Source organism: Prionailurus bengalensis, unplaced genomic scaffold (genome assembly GCF_016509475.1).
Source record: "Prionailurus bengalensis isolate Pbe53 unplaced genomic scaffold, Fcat_Pben_1.1_paternal_pri Un_scaffold_56, whole genome shotgun sequence".
Lineage (NCBI taxonomy): Eukaryota > Metazoa > Chordata > Mammalia > Carnivora > Felidae > Prionailurus > Prionailurus bengalensis.
The window spans coordinates 42228-68519 of record NW_025091158.1 but is presented as its reverse complement, the minus strand read 5'-3'; the positions used below and the strand labels follow the sequence as shown (position 1 = coordinate 68519).

The 26292-nt window shown below is 36.3% G+C and overlaps 1 pseudogene; it reads right to left on the bottom strand.

Moving 5' to 3' along the window:
• Positions 1–2871, bottom strand: part of LOC122478373 — a 65779-nt pseudogene extending 62908 nt beyond the window's left edge.
• Positions 2872–26292: the final 23421 nt, after the last annotated feature.

The following is a 26292-nucleotide window of genomic DNA, read 5'->3' as shown; positions in this document are numbered from 1 at the left end:
CTTAGATAGATTTCAGCTCAGCTCTGAACCTCTCTCCCTCCCTGCTTGCCTTTAATCAAACTACTATGTTTCAAAATGGAACATATCATTTTATTAGCGACTGTTTTCTATCTTTTTGTAATATTCCTCCAAACATATGAAGCTACATTGAGAAAATTTTATCTCAATCCTTGCAATTAATATGAATTTTTCTTCAAAATCTACATAGCACTCCAAATAGCTACTGGTTTAATAAGCAGAATTTGGCACCCCAGAGCACTGTGAAGGCATGACCAAGCTTATCTCCCCCAAAAGCATTGTTTCAACATATTCAGAAAATATAAACCTACTGGCTGTTAACATATCCTCTGGAACTTAAAAAAAATAAATACTGTAAATTATTTTACTCAATGTGCAATCATTATAACTGAGATTTTATCAATCTAAAAGCTTTAGAAAAAGAGAAAATAAAGAGACATTTTCTGACAACTTTCTTGCCATGCCAAAGGCTTTAAATATGTTGCATATTTAATCCTCTCAACAAACTGTTAGGTAGATATTATAAGCCCATTTCATGAATGAAAAAAAAAAGGCTCAAAAACAGTTTTAAAATGTGCTCTAACTCAAGCAGCTGGTTAATGCCTGAGTTAGAAGAAGAATGCAAGTAAAGCTCTAGAAATTTATAGCAATTTCAACCAGAAGAGAGCAAATTCAATTGCTGGTAAATTTGTTTTTGGACAAGTATGTCCAGCGCTATCTGATTGGGTTAGTTTCCACACTGTACTTTTTAAGGGTGAATATATTATTATTTATTGCTATGTAACAAATAACTATCGAAATAGAGTAGTTTAGGGGTGCCTGGGTGGCTCAGTCGGTTAAGCCTCTGACTCTCAGTTTCAGCTCAGGTCATGATCTCGCAGTTTTTGTGAGTTTGAGCCCCACATTTGGCTCTGCATGGACAGTGAGGTGCCTGCTTGGAATTCTCTATTTCTTTCTCTCTGCCCCTCCCCTGCTCACGCTGTCTCTGTCTCTCTCAAAATAAATTAACTTAAGAAATATAGTGGCTTAAAAAATAAGAACCATTGGGTGCCTGGGTGGCGCAGTCGGTTAAGCGTCCGACTTCAGCCAGGTCATGATCTTGCGGTCCGTGAGTTCGAGCCCCGCATCGGGCTCTGGGCTGATGGCTCAGAGCCTGGAGCCTGTTTCCAATTCTGTGTCTCCCTCTCTCTCTGCCCCTCCCCCGTTCATGCTCTGTCTCTCTCTGTCCCAAAAATAAATAAACGTTGAAAAAAAAATTAAAAAAAAAAAAAGAACCATTTATAATCTCTCACAGTTCTATGGATGAGGATTCTGCACAGTTGGGGGCTATGTCTCTAGGTCTAGTATGAGGCTCTGGTTAGATATTGAGTGTGGCTGTAGTTATCAGAGCACTTGACTGGAGCTAGAGTATCCATTTCCAATCGGGCTTTTTCAAATGTGGCTTGGAAAATTGGTGCTGGCCATTAGATTGGAACTATAGTTCCTGTCTACATGCACCTTTCTACAGGGCTACTTGAATATTCTCATGGCATGCTAGCTGACTTCTCTTGGAGCATGTGATGCAAGAGACCAAGGCAGAAGTTGTAATGTCATTTAGCTTCAAAAATCACATGTCATGACTTCCACTTTATTCTATTGGTTTACCCAGAACAAACCCTGATTCAACAAGGGAGAACAAGAATTCCAGGAGAAGTGGACCATTAGGCACCATATTGGAGGTTAGTTACTGCAGTTCTTTTATATGAACCTTTTAATGGCAATCTTTCTAAAATGTGTTATTCATGTTCCTGCAATAGAAAATGGTATACTTCCAAAAATTCACCTTTTTTTTTTTTTTACAAGGTTAGGACATCGTGAACATCAGTGTAGTACTGTGTTGTAGATCAATGGAAATTTCAGACATAATTAAGGTATGAAGGGGCAAGTGGTCCTTCATGGAGCAATCAAAAGAGGTAGCTAATGGGGCGCCCGGGTGGCTCAGTCAGTTAAGCGACCGACTTCAGCTCAGGTCATGATCTCACGGTCTGTGGGTTCAAGCCCCTCTTCGGGCTCTGTGCTGACAGCCCAGAGCCTGGAGCCTGCTTCGGATTCTGTGTCTCCTTCTCTCTCAGCCCCTCCCCTGCTCATACTCTGTCTCTCTCTGTCTCAAAAGAAAGAAAGAAAGAAAGAAAGAGCTACTGAATTGACATTCCTTTGTTATATGACCTTAATAACAGAAGGGTGTTTAAGTGTGCCTTTTCACTACATGTCCCCAAACTACATTTCTGTTTTTATTAATACATTTTCTCCTTTTTTCCCCAATGGCAATTTATGTACTTCAGTGTCACGTTATATGGCTATCAGTGGTTCCATATCTTGCGCTTCAGTTGTTTCTATTTCTGTTTGCACTGTCAGCAATTACTTCTCTGTAGCCTTTATGTTCACTTCTTTCTCTTTTCCTGCCAATTAAACAATTTATTAGCTTTGGAAAATGCAGGAATTAAAATATCAAACTCTAATTCAGAGTTACATTTTCTTAACTGTTCCATCACATGATAGCCTTTATCAATCTTCCAGTTGTCTGTTTTTTTATGTGCATAAAACAATGAGAGTTGGGAATATACTATTAAACCATTATGTTGAAGAAGCATAACCTTCAAAGTTCAATAAGGAAACAGCTTAATTCTCCCACCTCCTTCCTCACTGACAGTACCTATTCAAATCTACTTTGTGGATTCAATTTGTTACCATCCTTACATGAGTCCTGGGCATGACTTGTCTAATCACTCACAGATCATCATCGTTGTCGTCATCATCATCATCATCATCAATATCATCCTCTGGTAATTCTGACTCACCAACTATAATGTTCATTTCACAATAATGATGGACTTTGAATTTTTTCAAAGCAAAAGCCTCCCTTTTCCCTCAACTCAACATGGCTCTAGGTGGGAATTTTAAAATAAGACAATAGGAGAAAATGATTCATTCTTCTCTGGTTCCCTAGCCTGTATTTCTCTCTTCCTTTCTACCTTGCCATCAGAAATTTCTTATCCTTGCGGTCATGGAAAGAGAAATCAGGGCAGGAAGAGGCAGAAAATGTCTTCTTTGATTTTTACTTTTTTGAGCTGTTACCAATATTCTCTTAGCCTGGCACTGTTTAAAGTTGATTCTTCCTCTAGTGGTACTTGGTGGGTTCTTGAGCTACCTTCCTCCACTAGTAAGGCACACAGAAAAATAGCACCCCTCCCCCCAAGATATCCATGTCCTAATCCCCAAAACCTGTGAATATGTTGTTCTACATGGTAAAAGGGACTTTGAAGATGTGATTAAATTAATGATCTTCAGATAGGGAGATAATCCTGGATCATTCACGTTGAGTCCCATGTCATCATAAGGGTCCTTATAAGAGGAGGAGACAGTAGGGTCCAACCCAGAAGGCAATATGCTAATGGAAGAAACAGGACAGAGAGAGAGATTTGACCTTGGAAGTGAAGGAAAGAGCCACAACTCCACTCAGGTGGCCTCTAGGAGCTAAAAAAGGCAAAGAAACAGATTATACTCTGGAAGTCTCCAGAAGGAATAGTTTGATCACACCTTGACTTTAGACTTCGGACCTGTATAACTGTAAGAGAATAACTTGGTCTTGTTTTAAGATGTTAATCTGTGGTAATTTGTTACAGTGACAATAAAAAACAAATACAGTTGAGGATCCCTGAACTGCCACTGCTCTGATGCAGATGAATGAATCTTCTCCAGAAGATTGTTTTAAGACTCCTGCCTCAGCCTTGGAGCAGTTAGTAATATGGCTATTAATCAGGCTATTTCTGCTGAGGCTTACTTACCTCTCTAGGTAGGTTTCTTGGCCGAGACACAGGACAATCCCAAAGTGCCTCTCTAGCATTATATCCCTCTGAAATACACCTTTATCCCATAGATGGAAGTACAGTCACTTCTTAGCTGTAATTTTCCACTTTCTTTGTATATCCTGATTGAGCCAACTTCGTGTCTTTCACCGTTTTCCAGTGTGACTCTGCAATACTCTATGGGCCTGGTATCAGAACACCTCTACCAGATCTAAAACAGGAATAAAGAAATTCTTTCCCTTCTTCACTGACAAATTCCATTGAAGAAAATTCTCTCTTCAAGTTATAACTTCTCCCTCAGTCTCTTCAGCTTAAAAAAAAATTACAAAACCTGTTTTTAACATGTATAACCTAGCCCCTTACTACGGAATATCAAATTCCTTGCCACCTATGTTGTTGTTTATATAACTGAGACTGAGATGTAAAGAGCCTTATCTTAACGTCCTGTTATGATGATTAAATTGTCAATCTGGATCAGCCAATAAGAAAAGCAACACACAGATAGAACTCCCTCAAATTAAAAGGTAGTCCTTGATCTCTAACTTTATTCAGAGATAATTATTCTTTCACAATTCTAAAACAAGCCAATGATTTAATTTCCCCAAAACATATTATATCGAAGATAGCAAGCTATAGTGTATCTCTGGCCATCCCAGGATAAACCTGGGAAGTAACAGCTGACAGTTAAACTGGAGAGAGGAAGCCATTTTTATTTTTTATTTTTCCAATTTTAATGAGATATAATTGACAATAACATTGTATAAGCATAAGGTATACATACAATGACTTGATATATGTACATAATGCAAAATGGTTACCACCACAAAGTTATGTAAACACATCCATCACCTCACATAGTTACCTTGTGTGTGTGTGTGTGTGTGTTGAGAACTTTTAAGATGTACTCTCGAGGCACCTGGGTGGCTCAGTCAGTTAAGCTTCTGACTTTGGCTCAGGTTATGATCTCACGGTTCGTGAGTTCAAGCCCATGTTGGACTCTGTGCTGACAGCTCAGCCTGGAGCCTGCTTCAGATTCTATCTCCTCTCTCTCTGCCCCTCTCCCACTGTGCTCTCTCTCTCTCTCTCTCTCTCTCTCAAAAATGAACAAATATTTAAAAAATTAAAATGTACTCTCTCAGCAACTTTCAAATAAACAATATAATATTGTTAACTAGTGTCACCATGCTGTACATTATACCCCCCAAACTTATTCACGTTATAACTGGAAGTTTGTACCCTTTGACTACTTTCATCCATTTCCCCCACCTAACCTCTTGCCCCTGGCAACCACCAGTCTGTTCTTTTATAAGTTTGTTTTTTTTGTTTTTTGTTTTTTGGGTTTTTTTAGGTTCTACATATAAATGAGATCATACAGTATTTGTTTATCTATATCCAACTTATTTCACTTAACATAATGCCCTCAAGTTTCATCTATATTGTTGCAAATAGCAGGATTTCCTTCTTTTTTAAGGGTGAATAATATTCTATCATATATATTGAATACAATGTATCCAATGCATTGCATGCATATTTTCTTTATCTCATCCATCAGTGGACACTTAGGATCATATAAGACTACTAGGAACAACACATTAGACAACCTAGAAGTGGATAAATTCCTAGAAACATATAAACTATCAAAAATGAATCACTGGGGCACATGGGTGGCTCAGTTGGTTAAATGTCTGACTTTGACTCAGGTCATGATCTCATGGTTCATGAGTTTGAGCCCCACATGGGGCTTTCTGCTGTCAGTGCAGAGCCTGCTTCAGATCTTCTGTCTCCCTCTCTCTCTGCCCCTCCCCTGCTCTTGTGTGCGCGCGCTCTCTCTCTCTCTCTCAAAAATAAATAAACATTAAAAAAATCATGAAGAAATATAAAATCTAAAAGACAAATTACAAGAAAGAACTGTGAATCAGCAATCAACAACCTCCCAAAACACAAGTCTAGGAGAAATGGCTTTACTGATGAATTCTACCAAACATTTAAAGATCTTTCTCAAACTTCAAAAAAATTGAAGAGGACAGTACACTTCTAAACTCATTTTATGAAGCCAACATTACCTTGGTACCAAAGCCAGATGAGGACACCACAAGAAAAGAAAACTACAGGCCAATATCTCTAATGAATATAGACACAAAAATTCTGAACAAAATACTAGCAAACTGAATTCAACAGCACATTAAAAGGATCACATGCCATAATCAAATGGGATTCATCTCTGAGATGAAGATATGCAAATAAATAAGTATGATACATCACATTAATAGAACAAAACATAAACATTATGTGATCATCTCAATAGATGCATAAAAAACATTTGGCAGAATTCAACATCCATTCAAGCTAAAAACTTCCCTAAAACTCGGTATAGAAGGAATGTAACTCAACATAAAGGCCATATACGGCAAGCCTACAGCTAATATCATACTCAATGGTGAAAGGTTGAAAGCTTTTCCCCTACAATGAGGAATGAGATAAGGATGCCCACTCTCTCCATATCTGTTCAACATAGTACTAGAAGTCCGAGCCAGAGCAACAAGGCAAGAAAAGGAAATAAAAGACATCCAAGTCAGAAAAGAAGAAGTAAAATAGTCTCTGCTTGCTGATGACACGATATTGTATATAGAAAGTCCTAAAGATTCAACCAAACAGCTCTTAGAAGTGATATATTCAGTAAAGTTGTAGGATACATAATCAACATACAAATATTGGTTACATTTCTATACCCTAACAATGAATTATCTGAAAATGAGAGGGAAAAAATCCCATTTACAATAGCATCAAAAACAATAAAATTCTCAGGAATAAATTTACTCAAGGAGGTAAAAGATCTGTATGCTGAAAACTATATACATTGATTAAAAAAATTGAAGAAGACACAAACAAATGGAAAGATATCTTGTGTGCATGAATTGAAAGAATTATTAGTTAAAATTTCCATCCTACTCAAAATAATCTACAGATTCAATGCAATTCTATCAAGACTCCAATGGCCTTTTTAAACAAAAATAGAAAAAAACACCTTAAAATTCATGTGGAATCACAAAAGACCCCAAATAGCCAACTCAATCCTGATAAAGAACAGCAAAGCTGTAGGTATCATCCTTCCTGATTTCAAACTATATTACAAAGCTAATGTAATAAAAATAGTATGAAACTGGCATAAAAACATATACATAGACCAGTGGAACAGAATAAAGAGCCCAGTAATATACCCACACATATATGGTCAACTTATATTTAACAAGGGAGCTAAAAATACTCAGTGTAGAAAAGATCGTCTTTTTAGCAAATAGTGTTGGGAAAGCTGGATGTTCAAATGCAAAAGAATGAAAATAGACACTTACCTTATACCACACACACACACACACACACACACTGAACTCAAAATGGACCAAAGACTTAAATGTAAGACCTGAAACCATAAAACTCAAGGAGGAAATATAAGGAAAAAGCTCCTTGACATTGGTTTTGGCAATGATTTTATGGATATGACACCCAAAGCACAAACAACAAAAGCAAAAATAAATTGCATCAAGCCAAAAAGCTTCTCAACAAAATGAAAAGACAGCTTACAGAAGGGGAGAAAATATTTGCAAACCACATATCTGATAAGGGGTTAATATCCAAAATACATAAGGAACTCATAAATCTCAAAAAAAAAAAAAAAAAAAACAAACAACAACCCCTAAGCAGTCCAGTTTAAAAATGGGCAAAGGTCCTGAACGAACGGACATTTTCCCAAAGAAGATATTTAAGTGACCAACAGGTACATGAAGAGGTACTCAATATTACTAATCATTAGAGAAATTCAAATCAAAACCACAATGAAATATCACCTCATACATGTGAGATTGGCTATTACCAAAAAAGACAAGAGATAACAAGTGTTGATGAGGATGTGTAGAAAAGGGAACCCTTGTACACTGTTGACAGGAATGCAAATTGGTGCAGCCACTATAGAAAACAGTATAAAGGTTTCCCCAAAATTTGAAAATAGAATTACCATATGATCCAGAAATTCCATTTCTGGGTATTTATTGAAAGGAAATGAAATCACTATTTTGAAAAGATATCTGCCCCCTCTGTTCATTGAAGTATTATTTCCAATAGCCAAGCATGAGAAACCATTTTTAGAAAGTAAGCTGACTCAAAAATAATCAGTATGAGTTAACATCCTGTGGCAATATGTGCTCATAATAACATGGAATCACTTTCAAGGGAAAAATGGCTAAGTTTACAAACACAGGCTCATGTATAAGTGATTTTAGAGCAAAACCTACCAAAATGTCTAAAATATGATTGTATGGAATCTTATAATGTACATCATATTTTCGTGTGTGTGAACCCATTTACTACTTGGAGTGAGGCAGTAGGAACAATAATAGTTAATTATTGAATGACTTCTTTATGTGTCAGGGATATCTATAAATACTATATATAATCATATGTATATAAATACTATATACTAATCATACATATATATATATATGCATAAACATTTGGTCCTAAATACAACTCCGTTGAAGAAACTAGGGCTTAGGAAAATTGCATAATTTGTCAAATCTCACAGTTAAAAGATAGAGGCTATATTCAAAACTAGCTAGACTGATTTTGAATTCCTGTAGCCACAATATAGTACCACCTCCCAGGTCATACGCATGATTCGTAATTATTATACACATTTGTTAAGGAGAAGATTCTAGAGTTTATAGACATTGAATATTTTGCCCCAGAACTTGTGACCAGTATGCTAGAATAAAAATCAAAACCTCTTCATTTCTCATTCATTTTTAATCTCACTATACATGTTTTTTTTGGTCTTTATAAGAATTGCCCAAATCCTTAACACATTGATACATGAAGGGCGACTGGGTGGCTCAGTCTGTTGAGCGTCCAACTTCGGCTCGGGGCATGATCTCACAGTTTGTGGGTTTTAGCTCCTTACCAGGCTCTGTGCTGACAGCTCAGAGCCTGGAGCCTGCTTCGGATTTGGTGTCTCCCTCTCTCTCTCTGCCCCTTCCCCACTTGCACTCTGTCTCCGTATCTCTCTCAAAACTAAATAAACATTAAAAAATAAATAAAAATAAAAACACATGGATACATGAAATTCTTCACTACAACTGTAGTATAATAACATTTATTGATTAACCAGTGTTATTTTCCCCTTTACTTTCTACTACACCGCCACACTCCCCTTTTTAAATTTTTTTCAATGTTTATTTATTTTTGAGAGAGGGAGAGAGTAAGCAGGGGAGGGGGAGAGAGAGAGGGAGACACAGAATCTGGAGCAGGCTCCAGGCTTTGAGTTGTCAGCACAGAGCCTGATGCAGGGCTCGAACTCTGGACTGTGAGATCATGACCTGAGCTGAAGTCGGATGCTTAACCAGCTGAGCCATCCAGGCATCCCCACACTCCCCTTTTTAAGGTTAGGAGACATATCATTGTTTCAGAAGAGGATTTATTTACAAAAGAAGCAGAGAATAAAAGAGTCTGGTTCTTGGCTTTTGTTTTCAAGAGCAATAGTACAGTTATGAAACAATAATAATGAAAAATATTTAATTTTTTAATCACCAAGAGTTAGTTTTCCTCGACCCATGGAAACTAGATAAATGTATCAGGGTCTGAATAATATTGGAGAATATTGGAGAAGCATGAGCAGGTAGAGGGGTAGGAGTCCTGGAACTATGGAACCCCACCTGGATGAACCAACTGCACAGGAATAAGACCTGCTCAAGCAATTGCCTGGCCCCAAACAGAAAGCTTTCTCTGTCAATACCACCAGGGAGCCAGACCAGTACTTTGAGGTGCAGTCTCCATTTAAGTGGGCCCAGTAGAATGCCGGTACCAAAGAACTTTAACAGTTGTCCTTCTCATTGTGGTCCGGAAGACACCCACCTTAAGAATAGCCAACACACCTCTGGTTGATCAAAATGAGTGATGCCTACGTCATGGGACTGTGCCCAGGTGACATGCAGATACCCCTCATGCCCAACCCCACCTAAAATGAACTATGATACTAAATGCCCTTTCCCCAGTGCAAATCCTCACCCAACGCAAAGAATATGCTGTGGACCCAAGAGACGGAGTGGCCGTGTGGAACAGATATCCAGTTCCACTCCCAACCAACCCCACATCCACACACACTAATGCACTAGACCACGTGAGAATGCAGTCAATTTGAGCTTTTCTTCCAAAGCCCACAACTTTTTGTGTGTGAAACATACAAAAGAATACATTCACTGAGCTAGTTTCTTTGGAATGTTTTATGTGTACTCCTTGTTAGACTATTACATATTTAAAGGTAAGGACCACACTTTTGCGTTTTTCATTTTTCTCCCAATATTTATAATATGATCTCAGGGGCAATTAGCTCACTGAATGTCTGATTGGCAGCTTGATTGGAGGACCCCAGAACCCATATAATGTAGCTGATTATAAAGCAGATCTCCCTATTTCTCTCCAACCACAGCACTAAAAGAAATGGGAAATCTAGAACAGTGTAACAAAAATTTCTAAGAAAGGCATTTTGGCTGAGTTGCTTAAACTCAGGAGTGAGGTTTACCCTCTGTGCCCTTAATTACTAAAGAACAAAGCACTCCACTAGAGGAAATGATCAATTATTTCCAAAAGGTAGTATTTACCAACTGTCATCTTCAGCAGAATATGAGTATCTCTATTGTCTATTTCTCCTCTCTTGATCTTACTTCCAGTTATTCTTAGTTCACCAATTCCCAACCCTTTTTTTTTATAAATAGAAAATTAAAGATGCTTGTAAAATTATTGTTCTCAAGGCTCCTATCTCAGGGTTTTGTTTTGATTTGTAATCGGGTTATTTAACTTTTACAAAGCAATTGGGATTATGTTTTGTAACAAGACTTGTCAAGAATGAAGAGTGTTACTTTAACAGCAGGAAGCTGGAGGATATCACCTGACCTGCAAGAGGCTGGAGACATTTAATGTAAACAGCCATACCAGCTAATCTTGTGCAGCTTATAAATTCCAGTTTTATTCACTTTCTAAACACCCTCTCCACAAAATTCTAAGTCAGGCTCTATTCTTTGTATGTGAGTTCTGACTCCAAAGTGCTTTGTTAGTTTCCAGACCTAAAGAGAAAGCAATCACGGGGCTTTCATGCTCTCAGAAGGCTGTTCTCACAAAGGACCTCAAATTCTCAAGTTTTAAAGACTCCTTGAAACTTTCAAAATGGATTAAATAATTGGTGAACAGGAAAACCAATTCAGATAGAAGTTAAAATTCTAAATGGGATGCAAATAGTACAGCCATCTTACTAGTTCTGTCCTCCAGTTGTTTTTCAGCTCTCCTACAAGAGTTAAAATATGTTAAAATCTCTGGTAACATTTTCTTCTGTGCATATATTGATGCTTAGGGTAGATGAAATTTGATAAAATGACTGAGCCAATCCAATACTTTTGACAAAGCAGTTTGAAGCATGTGTGTTCATCCTGCTTCTTACAGGTCTATCTATACTTAGAAACATAACAATGGATAATGCAATTATAAGATACTGACTGAAGTAATTGTGGATGCCTTATCCCTTTGTGCTTCCCAAACTGATTTACAGTAAAATATTTGAGACAGGTTTTCAAGAGAAGTTGCTGTTTGTATGACAGTGTTCAAGTTAGCTGTCTAAAGTTTCTTTTTATGCTTAAAATATGAGGGCAGACGATACTGGTGTAAAGAAATGCAGTAAACTTTCACCAAAAAAACCCGAGAAGAACTAACTCTATATCAAAACAGGCTGGCCATTGGTTGAGTGTGTATCTTAAGTTCCTATTCCGAGTAGTTGCTAGATTCTATCAGCTATTTTTCTTTCTTCAGATTTGTTTCCTCATCACCATTGTTTTCCTGATGGTTTGGTTCAGGCACCAGGCATCTTCCATATTCTGTTTGGAGGGAGCTCTGGAGAGCTCTGGAGCCAATTACATCATCATACTCCCAGCAGTGTTTCAACATAAACTCCAATTTATAAATGAGGCCAGAGTCACCAAGAGGTCAAATGACATATTCAGTCATCATGAAGTGTCTCCACCACTTTAACATTTACCTTAGAAGTCCACATTATCACACTTGAGATTTACTCAAGCCCAGAACTCTGAAACTAAACAAAAATAATCCATAGTTTACAAAAGATTTCATGGACTTCTCTAGTGTTATTAATGGAAAACTTCCCCTCAAAGACTTCAGAAATTTGTTTTGCTAAGCAAATACTGCAAATTCATATGGACATGGGGAGTTTATTAGCATAACTAATTTTTTTCATCATTACCTCAGAATGAGGTATGACAGAAAGGTGACTTTTAAGCTCCAATACTTTATTTTTATTTCAATTTTTCTGATAATACCTTTTTATCTAATGAAAATCTTCACTTCTTAACCAGATGATATTAAAATAATTGAATTTTATCTTCATAACTCAAGGTCATTATTATGAGAATCCTCATTGATTCTGTAAGGGGAAATAAGACTGGACTAAATTTTTTTTGTTAAGATTAGCCAGTGTTTGTTGTGAAATTATTTTGGTTAATATTGTAGACAAATGTGGATTCTAGTATATTACTGAAAAGTTAAAGAAAACTATCATTAGAATTCAAAAATAGATTATGTCTTCTAAATCACTAGGGGATAATTTATTTTTTTTTCCTTAATTTTTTTTTTTATTTTTGACAGAGAGAGAGAGAGACAGAGCATGAGCAGGGCGAGGAGGTGGGGGGGGGGGGGCGGGTGACAGAGAGAGGAAGACACAGAATTGGAAGCAGGCTCCAGGCTCTGACCTGTCAGCACAGAGCCCAGCGCGGGGGTTGAACTCACAGACCGCAAGATCATGACCTGAGCCGAAGTCGGACGCTCAACCGACTGAGCCACCCAGGCACCCCTAGGGGATAATTTATATAGAACTTTAAAACGGAAACACACCAGGAAAGCATAAAAATTCAATTAAAAACAAGATTTTTCTATCAGTTGTTTACCTTGTCACCATTTTCCAACTCTGTTCTTTTAAAGTCCCTGATGATTCAGCTCCAAACTGTTGTTGACCCTGGAACAACATGGGGACTTGGGACGCCAGCTCCCCATGCAGTTGAACATTTGCATGTAACTTTTGACTACCCAGAACTTAACTACTAATAGCCTACTGTTGACTGAAGTCTTACTGATAATGTGTGGATTAACAGGTATTATATTTTGTATATTGTATGTATTATATACTGTATCATTACAATAAAGTAGGCTAGAGGAAAGAAAATGTTACTAAGAAATTCATAAAGAAGAGAAAATCCATTTATAATACTGTACTCTATGTATTGAAAAAAGTCTATGTACAAGCAGACCTGTTCAGTTCAAACCCATGTTGTATTAGCAACTGTCCATATATCAGAACAATTTCTAAGTATCTATCATTCGAGCCAAAGTACAAAGTCAAATGTACTGTTTAAAGTTCTATCCATTTGGGGAATTTCCCATCACCACCATTCTTCAGGGCTAAAACCAAGAGAGGCCAAAATTCTGCAGCCATCCACTTCAAGTGAGTGCCAGAAAATCATGCAAAACCACCTGTGAATCAGGTTCAAGGTTTTTGTTCATCAGTTAGGAGGTCATAAGGAACCACCATGAAAATATAGGTGAAGATTAGGAGAGAAGAGACAATGCAAAGTTGTCAAAGAAATCTTGATTGTCTGCTGATGCAACTTACTTGTACTTCTTGGACTTCCTGGAGCCCAATTTCCTATACACCATTTCAACTTCATGATAAATTGTTTGAGTAGCCAACCTTATTGCTTAGAGGTTCAGATAACATTGTTCCTGATGAGCAGCTCAAATTTCAGTCACTTGATGTTTTCTGATTAGCCATTCTTTCGCTATGATGTTCTCCTAGCAAACCAGGAGCTTTTCTCAAAAAGAGATAGATACCCCCAGAAGGGGACATAGATTTACTCTAAAGTCCTAAATGTCTGTCCTATGATTCTCCTACTGGGGCTTGTGAGAGACTTAATATAGCATATGTGTTTCTTACAGGCCTTTCCTGTATTGGTGGATCTACTGGATCATGGAGTCTTATAAGTACATACACTGATTTCCAAATTCCCAATATTCACTCTTATCTACTACCCTGAACTCAAATTCACATGTCCAACTGCGCCTTGACAACTGTGGTTGGATGGGAGAAATCTCAAATCCTACATATTTGAAACCAATTCTTAATTCTCACCTCCAGCCCCAACTAAATTAAGAGATGTTCCTCACCCAGTTTTTCTCAAATTTTAAAACTATCCAGTTTTTCAAGACCACCGTAAAGAATACAGATAGACTTCCTCATATAGCTCTTTATTAGACAAGTGTTTCCATTCTGCCATCCCTCCTCCTTTCTCCACTATATTTTATTTAAGGTTTATTTATTTTTGAGAGAGAGAGGAAGAGAGACAAAGCACAAGGTGGGGGGGAGGGCAGAGAGAGAGGGAGACACAGAATCTGAAGTAGGGTCCAGGCTCAGAGCTGTCAGCATAGAGCCCAGTGCAGGGCTTGAACCCACAAAGTGTGCGATCATGACCTGAGCCCAAGTCAGGTGCCCAACCAACTGAGCCACCCAGGCAACCCTCCACTATATTTTATTTAAAGAGTTAAAGTGAGTTTTTAAGACATAAGTCAGGTTATGTCTAAGAGTTCAACATTTCTTAATGGAATTCCCTCAATATTGCGTATTTAAAACTATTCTCAGAAATTAGGACAATTTGATACATAGGAAACCCTGGTACACAGAATAACGCCCTTCCCAAAGATGTCCATATCACAAACCCAAGAACCTCTTTACATAGTAAAGGAGACTTTGAAGATGTGGCTACGTTAATAATCTTGATGGGGAGATTATCCTGGATTATCTCTATAGGTCCAGTATGATGACAAGGGTCTTATAAGAGGGAGATAAGAGGTTTAAAATCAAGAAAGATGTGACAAAAGAAACAGGAGTCCTAGTCAGAAAGAGATCTGAAGACACTATGTTGTTGGCTTGAAGATGGAGAAGAAGCCATAAACCAAGGAACGCAAGTGGTCTCTAGAAGCTGGAAAAGTCTAGGAAACAGTCTCCATTAGATTTTCCAGAAGGAATGCAAATGTGCTGACACCTTGATTGACCTTAGCCCAATGAGACTCATATTAGACATTTGATCTCCAGAACTGTAAAGAGAATAAATATGTGTTGTTTTAGGCCATGAGGTTTGTGGCAATTTATTGTATCAGCAATCAGAAACAAACCCAGAGCTTCCTAAAAAATACTGCAAAATGATGAAACTAAATAAATTCTAGTAGAACAATAGCACTGGACTTGAAGTCATAAAATCTGGATTCTATTCCCAGGTCTGCCATATTAACTGCAGAGTCAGGAAAAACCATGATATTCTTATAAAGTGGAGATGATGCCTCACCTTCTCGAATCTCAGAATCATTAATAGGTGTATTAGTTTCCTATTGCTGCTGTTATAAATTACTACAATCTTAGTGTATTAAAACAACACAATTTTCCTACATTTCTAAAGGTCAGATATCCAAAATCAGTCTCACTAACTAAAATCAAGGTGCTGGCAGGACTGTGTGTTTTTTGGAGGCTCTGAGGGAGAATCCGTTTCCTTGCCTTTTCCAACTTTAAAAGGCCACTTGAATTCCTGGGCTCATTGTCCCTTCCTCCATCTTCAAAGGCAGCAGAGCATTTTTAAATCTCTCTCTTCTTCCTTTGACATATTGCCTTCCTGACTCTGATTTTTCTTGCCTCTGTCAGATAAGGACTGCTGTGATTGCATTGGGCTCATTCAAATCATCCCTGGTAGTTTTCCCAGCTCAAGCTCCTTAACTTCATCATACATGGAAAGTCCATTGTGCCACATAAGGTTATATATTCACCAGTTTAGGGGGAGTTGGATGTGGATGTCTTGGGTGAAGAACATTATTCCGTCTACCCTACAAGGTCTAATAACATAATCTCTGGACAAATGCCCTGGGGCCTTCAAGCATGAAGCAAATATAGGATAAACTCCAAGTAAAGAAAACTTCAGTTTGGTTTAAAGAGGAGACCTTGAAAAGTCAAGTTTTAGAACTATACTCTTACTTTTCCACTTATCTTTAGAGTATATATATTTTTTAATTATCAGGTGCCTTCTTCATTTCACTGAGTGAGCCTTTCTTAATCATTCATTCACCTTTACCACATAATGCAAAGGGAGATTATGTGCTTCTCTGAACAAAATAATTACCTAATTAAAAATGAAAATCTAAAACCCACATCATACTCTCTAGGAAGCCAATATCACTTACTATTATTGCTGATGGACACTGAACCCATCTTATTCTCTGACAATCACTTCAATTTTCAGGGAAAAATATGAACTAAATCCATAATATCCATGTTTAAGGTATTTTTAAAATATTTTCCAGGGACATCTCATCTCAGTACTATGCTTTATTCTGTACTATTTTCCAACAGGTATGTGGCAAAAGATTAATGAGATCAAACTTCTTGGGCTGTACCTATGTATTATAGTTTGGGTAAGTAGATTGCCAAAATTCATTCATCTGTGAAAAAAGTAGGTGATTCTGTGTAGGTTTTTATCAAACTTCACTGGTCAAAAACAGAGCACCTTTTCATATATAATTATATGTTCTCCACACCGGAAAGATACCACAGTCCAATGCTTGCTGAATTTCTGAGTCTCCTTTCTCTTCACCAAAACTCACAAACAGCTTTAGGTCAGGTAGGAGAATGATAATTACACATTTCTGTAGCATCATTACCCAAGCATGTGGAAATTTTCTGGGTTCAGTGAGTGGAAGAATACCTTTATTGATTCAAAAGCACCAAGCCAGATGAAATTACATATTTTGAATGTTTTCCAGCGGATAATTATTTTTGGTGCTGGTTGGAATAATTACTGAGCAAAGAGTTGCCCTCTTATTTCAGTAGGGGAAATCAAGAAGTTTCTGACTCACCAATAAAACTTCACAAAAGACTTTAAAATCATTATCAAGGATTATTTTCAAAATTTATACTTAGTCATCAACAACTTCTGCTTTTATCTAAACATGGTTTTGTTTATGCACAGGAAATTTACCCTGCCCAGAAGAAGAATCTCTAGAGAAGAAACACTGAAAAATTGGCCAGAAGCTACACCCTGTACTCTAAATCCCCAATTCCTGCAAAACACTTCATAAAAATGAGAAGAAGAAAAAATACTAGTATGGTACACAATTCATATTTGTAAATTACTGTACCCTTGAAGAAGGTTAAAAATTATTTTGATGTGATTTTCTTCCATGTCTAGGGGTGTCTGCATTAGAATAAATAAAATTAAAGTATTATTTAACCCCACAAGGTGTCTTTATGTTTGACAAGTCTTATTTGGAATGAATCCATATAAGGAAAATCTTTACACAGGCATACAAAAAGGCAGATAGACTGAACTTCTTTTCTAAAGACTGAGATAGATGAGACTAGCATTTTAATTTGCACAGGAAGAGAGGGATTGGGGGAAAGAAAGTCAAATATGAAAATGTTCTCTAGATGCTTCAACTGGATTCTTGCCCCTATCCTTAACAAAGAGAAAAAAATCACGTGTTTAGAACAGATACCCTCTCGGAAATGATAATTATGTTGCGATATTGGTGGCATCAGGATGGCATGCTGGTTTCCAATGAGTCCTGCTCTTATTATGTAGGTATCAGAACCCACTTCTGACACAGCTCTCTCTGGGAAATAAAAGGAGAAGGCATCTGTTAAAAGTGATTTTATAGCAGAGAGCGCTCAGAACTCACATTTTGAGGGAAAAGTTTGAAGAGTTGTACATTAAGTAAGAACTTAGTAGAAAAGATCTCAAAGGCTTGAAAACAAATTGTTTGGTCCTGAACTCACTCTTTCTTTCCCTTTATTTGTTCGTTTTTTCCTTCCCTCCCTTCAGAGAAATAAACTATTAGAAAACACATTGTCAAACATATAAAAAACTTCATCTTTTTGAGGAAATGAAATTCATCTTTACAATGTAAGAGATGCAAATAAATTTAAGCTATTCTTGAAAATAAAGCATTTTCTGTTGATTATGTATTAGAGGGTTCTTCATGAAGATTTAATTTGAATGGGTACTGACTCACTTGTAACAGCAATCTTGAAACTACTTCGCAAAACAAATGTAAGTGACTGGCGTTATTCTGCCATCTACATGCTAGAGAAATAGAAACATCAAGTTCAGCAATTTTTACACTGTATGATACTGGGAACTCTGGAATTTCCACAAAGATATTTCTGGACACAGAAATGAGAGAGCCCTGAATTTCCCAAGTGACATTAAGCAAGTAGCTGGATTTTGTTTTTTTACATACATCAGGGTTCCTCATAAAATTTTATAGGACGACATGACTGTCTATCTTTGGAAGAACACTAAGTGAATCTGTGTTTTAGAATAGAAAATCAGAAAATTATAACATTATTTTCCACCAATTTTGGTGTTTTTTTTCCCTTGTTGCAGAAACACTTAGATATTTTTAGGAGTTTTCAAATTTACAAGCTGCATCTCGTGTTCTTAATGATGCCAATACAACCACATTTTTCTTCACAAATATTTTCACCTCTACCAACCATGTCATCACTTATAAATGATTGCCATGTGAAGATAAACCATCAAATATCTTTGATGGAAATGCCTTATAAAGGCCAGACATGGCTGTTGTGAAATAAACTCAATCAGTAGTTCTCGTCATTATTTTTCTTCCTCTGATATTAAAAGGATAGATTAAGGTTAAAGGATCAAAGAGTAGTTCAGCATCATGGCCAAGTACCATAGACAGAGCAGAGGGGACTAGTCTTGGAAAAGGGTGTGAATTCTTTGAAAATCATTGGGTTTGGCTTTTAAATTGTGACAATTGCACTTGCACACTGAAAATTAACAACACAGACAGCAACCATGCACATATTTCAAATAATTTAGGGCAATTATGCTAGTAATTTAAGCAAATAACTCACTAGCTGAATTACTTGGATACTGCAAATATCTTTTTTTAAATGTGAAATGCTTATATAATATATACAATATATAATATATATATTATATAATATATATTGTTCCTTTTTCATTCTGGGCAAGGATGGACATGAAATTAAACCCCTTTAGGTAATGAAATCGCTAACCTATCAGAGTTCTTCAGTGATTCCTAACCCATTTGCAAGAATTTCCCCAACATCAAAGACTCTTCCATGTCCATACTTAGGAGGATTTTGCACCTTATGGGAGCTTTCCCTGGTGGAGATGTTCTAGTTTGAACCCAAAATGTTGTCTTCCCTGAAAGAGGCCATTTGTTAACAAGTCTTGAGGGTGCTGTTGATTATCTCAAGCTTTTGTCTGGAAAAGTTGTTTTTGATGTTCTTTTCAGACAAAACCTAAAGCCCAGCTGGAAAGGCATAATTCAGAAATATATTGTTCTTTTTTTTTTTTTTTGAGCATCTTTTCTTTTCCCTTACCCATAGAGATAAACACACACACACACACACACACACACACACACACGTGTATTTGCAGAAATATTTTGTTCAAGATATTTTTCTCTGAATGCTTGAACTTTTGTGTGTACACACACAAACACACACACCCTGTCATTTAGATACTGCTGTTATTTCAGATACTGCTGTTTCAGAAAGAGCTGGTACTGGAGTTGATCTTATCTTACATATTTTTACTTTTCCTCTTTCCATTTTAGATTACAGCATATGTAACATATATTTATAGGCATATCAAGACTTAACTAATTTTCCCATTAAATTATAGAAGTGGTATGAGAGAAAGACAGAGCAGGGAGGGGCAGAGAGTGAGAGAATCAGAATCCGAAGAGAGAATCCAGAGAGACACAGAATCCGAAGCAGGCTCCAGGCTCTGAGCTGTCAGAACAGAGCCAGATGCAGGGCTTGAACTCACGGACCTTGAGATCATGACCTGAGCTGAAGTTGGACAGTTAACCGACTGAACCGACCAGATGCCTTGATATTTATTAATGTTGTTACAACCTTAGCAAGAATGCAACATTATACTCTGTCTTTGTTTTCTGTTTTGTGATTATTTGAATTTTCCACATCTCCTATAATTATGGCCTTGATTTCTACATAATATTTTTATGAATGGGTTTACTATAATTTGCTTATTTATTTCTTTATTAGCCACTTAGAAAGAGAGGGAAAGCTATCCTCTTCTTCATTTAAATTTTAATTTACCATAAATTCTCAACTACGAAGTTTCCTAAGCCAAATAGCATAACATTTCTATTCTTACTACTGTTAAATTGAAATACAAAATAATTACATAAATTCAACTTACACCAACAAATTGAGAGTGATCTGATTTCACCATAACATTTCTTGTATTTTTATTATAATTTAAATATATATAATATATATATATACATAATACTTCATAGATATATAATGAGATATTCTTATTTACTATGTTTTACAATTTTTAAAAAAGATGTGTCTTCTTTTTTAAATGATTGATGAAATTGAAATAAAGGGAATAATTACCTTCTTTCTTTAAGCTTTTCTTAAATTAGGCTTAAATGACAAATAATTTTTATCTACTATTTTAATGTTATTCTGCAACAAGTAAACTGAAAACAATGCCAATTTCATTTTTATCTACTATTTGAATGATAATCTGTAAAAATCAACAAGAAATTTTGGTTTCCACTATCTATGAAATGGGAAAAAGCCAGAATACGGAGATTTTGGCAATGTTTTCTGGTTGTGAGAAACGGACAAGTTCAAGTTGCCTGTTGACAATTTGACAATCGTAATTAAAGTTGACTACAAGTATATAAAGACTAAGAAGTCTCAACTGTAACCCCACAATTAATTTTCATAGAATGGTAACATCCTATATGACTGTGCAATAAGGAAAAACAGCTCTAATGCCCAAGCAGCCACTCCCCTATTGATGCCTCTGAAATGCTCATCTTGACAAATCAGCATCCAAATGACTTCGCTTCAGTTTGTTTTACATTTTATTTCCTCATACTGCTGATGGTAACTATATCTTTTGCTGCACATTGTTTCTCTACCTGTGTTTATTCAAGGGTTCCACTGGTTAATTGCTTGTATTTGTGTGTTTTTAAAAACATCTTTATTGGGATAAAAATTCTCCCATTTAAAACCTAAAATTCAGTGGGTTCAGTATATTCATGGGGTGGGTACAAAAAGAAACTTTGTATCCATTAGCATTTCCTTCATATATATACCCAGAAGTGGCATCATTGGATCACATGGTAGTTATATTTTTAATTTTTTGAGGAAATTCCATACTGATTTCTATAATGGCTTTATCAACTTACATTACCACCAACAGTACACAAGAACTCCCTTTTCCCCACATCTTTGCCAACCCTTGTTATCTCTTGTCTTTTTGATAATACCTACTCTAATAGGTATGAAGTGATATATCACTGTGGTTTTGATTTTCAGTCCTCTGATGATTAGTGATGTTGACTAGTTTTCATACACTTGTTTGTCATCTGTTGAAAGATGTCTATTCAGGTCTTTTGCCCATTTTTAAAATAGGATTATTTGTTTTCTTGCTATGGTGTTGAGGTCCTTATACATTTTGGGTATTAACCTTTTATCAGATGTATGGTTTGCAAATAATTTCTCCCATTCATTAACTTGTCACTTCACTCTGTTGATTGTTTCCTTTGCTGTACAAAAGACCTGCAACTGTAAAACTACCAGAAGAAAACATAGGGGAAAAACTTCCTGACATTTGTCTGGGCAGTAATTTTTAAAATATGACTTCCAAAGCACAGGCTACAAAAGCAAAAATAGACAAATGAGATTGCATCAAAGTAAAAAGTTTCTTACTGACTCTTCTCTTAGATTCAATCTCCTGGTAATCCCATACATTTAACATTTCATCTCAGACACTATATTTTTTTCAGCTTTAGTTTTTCTATTTGGTCTTTTCCATAGTTTTTATCTTTCTGATGAGATTTCCTGTCTCTTCCATTATTATCTGCATATTTTCCTTTATGTCCATGAGCACAATTAAGCTATTTTAAATAAATCTTGGTCAGCTTATTGCCGCATGTGCAGTATTGCATACTTTCTTTAGTACTGGTGACATTTTGTATTAATTTTTGACATGGTCAATAATATACTGTCAATAATATAATGTAGATTCTGGATTCTGTTATGCTCCTGTGAAGAGATTTCTATTTTTTTTAGAATGTTATTAACTTGGTTTCAAACAGAAAACTTTTTTTTAAGTTTATTTACTTTCAGAGAGAGACTGTGAGCAGGAGAGGGACAGACAGATGGGGGGAGAGAGAGAATCCCAAGGAGGCTCCATGCTCTCAGTTCAAAGCTTGACATATGGCTTGAACTCATGAATTGTGAGATCATGACCTGAGCCCAAAACCAAGAGTCAGACACTTAACTGACTAACCCACCCAGGTACCCCTCAAACAGAAAACTTTTATGTCCCCTGCATTAGACAGCTGCTGAAATCTCAATTTAATGTTTCTTTTTTACTTATCTGAGCCACTTGGACTCTACCATGCATAGTTCAGACATCAAACTTTTTGGCAAGAGTTTATGCACATAATTCCAGGCTCCCCTTCCCTGGATGCCTCTTTTTTAAGACCCTCTCCCCTCATTTTTCAGCTGTTGTGTTTGCCTTGAACTCTGTTCTATGCTTTTTCAAGCCAGTAAAACCACTTTAGCCACTATCCAAGTTCTAGCAATCTCATAGGATAGGGTAAAGCTGTGAAATAATAAACTTTCTCAGGGACAGTTCCTTCTTTCAATTGTGAATTCCCTTCTCTGCTCTCTTTAGTCAATATCCAGTGTTTTCTTATTATATTGTATTTATTTTATCTAGAATTTATAGTTCTTATCTGTGGGATGACTATGCTAATAGGAGATACTTAGTCATTACTGGAAGCCAGCTTCCTCCATCATCACACATTAAAGCTTCTAAAAGCTTCCTACATGATTCTAATGTGCAGTCAAATTTGAGAACCACTGACTTTAACCCTAATTTTTTCTTTTCTGAACTGCAACTAAATATATTCTCTTTAAGTTCTAGTTTAGCTCTAGCCTGTGTTCTCATTATTATACATTATCTTGTTTGTCCTGCCCACTATTAGTAAAAGGTACTGAAACAGGTATGAAGTGTATCCTTATTTAGTACATGCCTTCGTGTTTTTAGCATACTTTAGGCTCCTAGATGATAATTGATGAGTACTGCAAAAATTGATTGAAATCTAACATCTTCCTTCTTTAACTCAGACAAAATAGTAATAGTACAAAATACGAGTTTCACGAAGAAACAATGCATCCTTTCAAGTAAAAAGTGTAAGTTTTTCCATACAAAAAGCAGTTAAAGACAACATGTCACTAAATAAATCACTAATTATATAATTATTTAAATAATCTGGATTATCCAACATGGAAAGAGCATAGGGCAAAAAGAAGCAAATGATTTCTATTCTAGAGATCAGCTAATTTATAGTATTTCAGCACTTGGAATCTATATTTTACATAAAATTTTAAGACCTGGTATAATAATTCCTGATCAAAAATAATGATTTCTTAATGGAAAATTGCTGATCTTCCAGGATTTAAATGGTTTCATTTGTTTTGTTTTTCTAGAATGGATTCTGAAATTGAGTGTTATAAAAGGAGTAACAGTGATAAGAAAGGAAAGAATAAAGACTACAATCTTTTGAAGAACATTTTTGTATCCTTTGGGAAAATTATAGAGGCATGTCAGATATACAATTTTATGAGTATTTTTTAAAATTAGATTTTAAAATTGTATTGTCCTTCCTTACTTGCACATAGGGTAACTTTCCACTGGTCAATTGCTCCCCAGTTAGCTGGAAACTCTGATGTTTTATTCAGTGCTGTGGGAAACAATTTTAAATATAATTTCTTTATTGAAGAGTAATGTATAAAAAGTGGGAATATCATAAAAGTAGGACTCAATGATTTTTTACAAACAATCCAGCCATGTAACCAGCAACTAGATAAAAAAAAAAAGCAGACATTAATTACCAGAACTTCAAGACCCTTCATTTTGTTCTTTTCCAGTCAACACCTAGCACAAAACACACATAAATAATCATTATGTCTAGTATCATAAAGCACTGTATCTTCTTCACTTTGTATTTTATACAAATAGAATCATACAGCATGTACTTTTGGAGAGGTTACATTCAGATTATTCAACATTCTGTTTGAAATTCATTCATATGTTACATGTAATTATATTTTACATGTAATTATATCATTCATTCTTATTGTTTTCTATATTTTAGTCTGTGAATATACCCCAGTTCTACTTTTGATTGGTACTTGAGTAGTTGTCTGTTTGGGATTATTACAAATAAGACTGTGATGAACATTCAGGAATATATCTGTTGGTAAACAAATGTATGCATTTCTGTGGGATAACAGCTAGGGGTGGAATCAGGAATGAGTATATTCAGCTTTACAGATATTGCCAAGTAGTTTTCCAAAGTTGTTGGCCAATGGTAGGTACACTGCTGTCAGCAACATGTATAAGAATTCTGGTGTTCCATAACTTCATTTGCAATATCATTTCATCAATTCTCATGGGTGTGTAGTGTTATTATATTTTGGCTTTTATGTGCTTTTCCTGGATGACTAATGAAGTTAGGCATCAGTTCATATATTTATATGTTTATCATCATTTAGGAACAACCTGTTTATGTATTTTGTCTAGTGTTCTACTGATGTGTCAGGTTTTATATAGCTATCTGTAAAGTACCTTTAAATATACTGACAGCTTTATCAGATATATTCATTGTATCTACTCCTACCTTGTATATCGCCTTTATATTTTCTGAATCATGTTTCTTGATGAACAGTACTTAATTTTAATATATTCCCACTCATTCATTTATCTTTCATGGTTAATGTTTTTGCGCAATATTAAAAAAAAATTTTCTGACAAGGTAATGATTTTTTTCTATATTTCTCTTTAAGAGCTATAATGTTTATCTTTTACAAATCTGACCTGAAACCCATCTGGAATTAATTTTTGTGTATGGTGTGCAGTAGGATTCAAGATGTATATTTCTTCTAAATGAATATTCAACTGAAGGACCCCATTTATTCAAAACACCATTCTTTCTTCCAGTGCATTATAGTTTCAGGAAGATAACAGTCATTTAATAAGTGGAATCCTGGTGGCCAAAATATGCTTGAAGGATTGTTTATATTAAAGGAAATCAAATATTGTAGTAATAGAAATGATCTAGAGTAACAAGATTATCGAATGACAGAAACATCTTTATATTTTGAGCCAAAATTTGTTGAGCTCTTAAATAAGCTAGACTTCCATGCATCATTTTTAAAAAAATTTTTTTAATGTTTATTTTATTATTTTTGAGACAGAGAGAGACAGAGCATGAACGGGGGAGGGGCAGAGAGAGAGGGAGACACAGAATTGGAAGCAGGCTCCAGGCTCTGAGCCATCAGCCCAGAGCCCGACGCGGGGCTCGAACTCATGGACCGTGAGATCGTGACCTGAGCCGAAGTCGGACGCTTAACCGACTGAGCCACTCAGGCGCCCCCCATGCATCATTTTTAAAGTAAACATTTTATATTAAAATACCTTTAAAAGGGCATCTGGGTGGCTCCGTCGGTTAAGTGTCTGAATTTGGCTCAGGTCATGATCCCATGGTTCGTGGGTTTGAGCCCCTCATTGGGCTCTGTACTGATAGCTCAGAGCCTGGAGCCTGCTTCCAATTCTGTGTCTCCCTCTCTCTGCCCCTGAAGGCTGGGAAGTCTAAGATCAAGGCACTGGCGGATTCAGTGTCTGGTGAGAACCTGTTTCCTGGTTCATAGATGTGGGGCTCTCTGGGGCCTCTTTTAAAAAGAGCATTAATCCCATCTGTAAAAGTTCCACCATCATGACCCCATTCACTTCCCAAAGCCCCCACTTCTAAATACCATCTTATTGTACACTGTTTCAACATATGAATTTGGAAGCGGGGGGACACAAACATTGATTTTATAGCAAATGGATAAACATAATATGGTATATATGGTCAACTATTATTCAGCTTCAGAGAGGAAGGAGATTCTGACACATGATACAATATGGGTAAATCTTAAGATAGTATGCTTAGTGGGAGGCCTGGGTGGGCTCAGTTGGTTAAGAGACCAACTCTTGATTTTGGCTTCAGTCATGACCTCATGGTTTGTGGGTTCGGGCTCCTGATGAGGCTCTGCCCTGACAGTGCAGAGCCTGCTTGGGATTCTCTCTCTCTCTCTGCCCCTCCTGTCTCTCTGTCTCTTTGGCAAAATAAATGAATAAAGTGAAAAAAAAGAAGATTCAGACTACATTAAAAAAAGGATATTATGCTT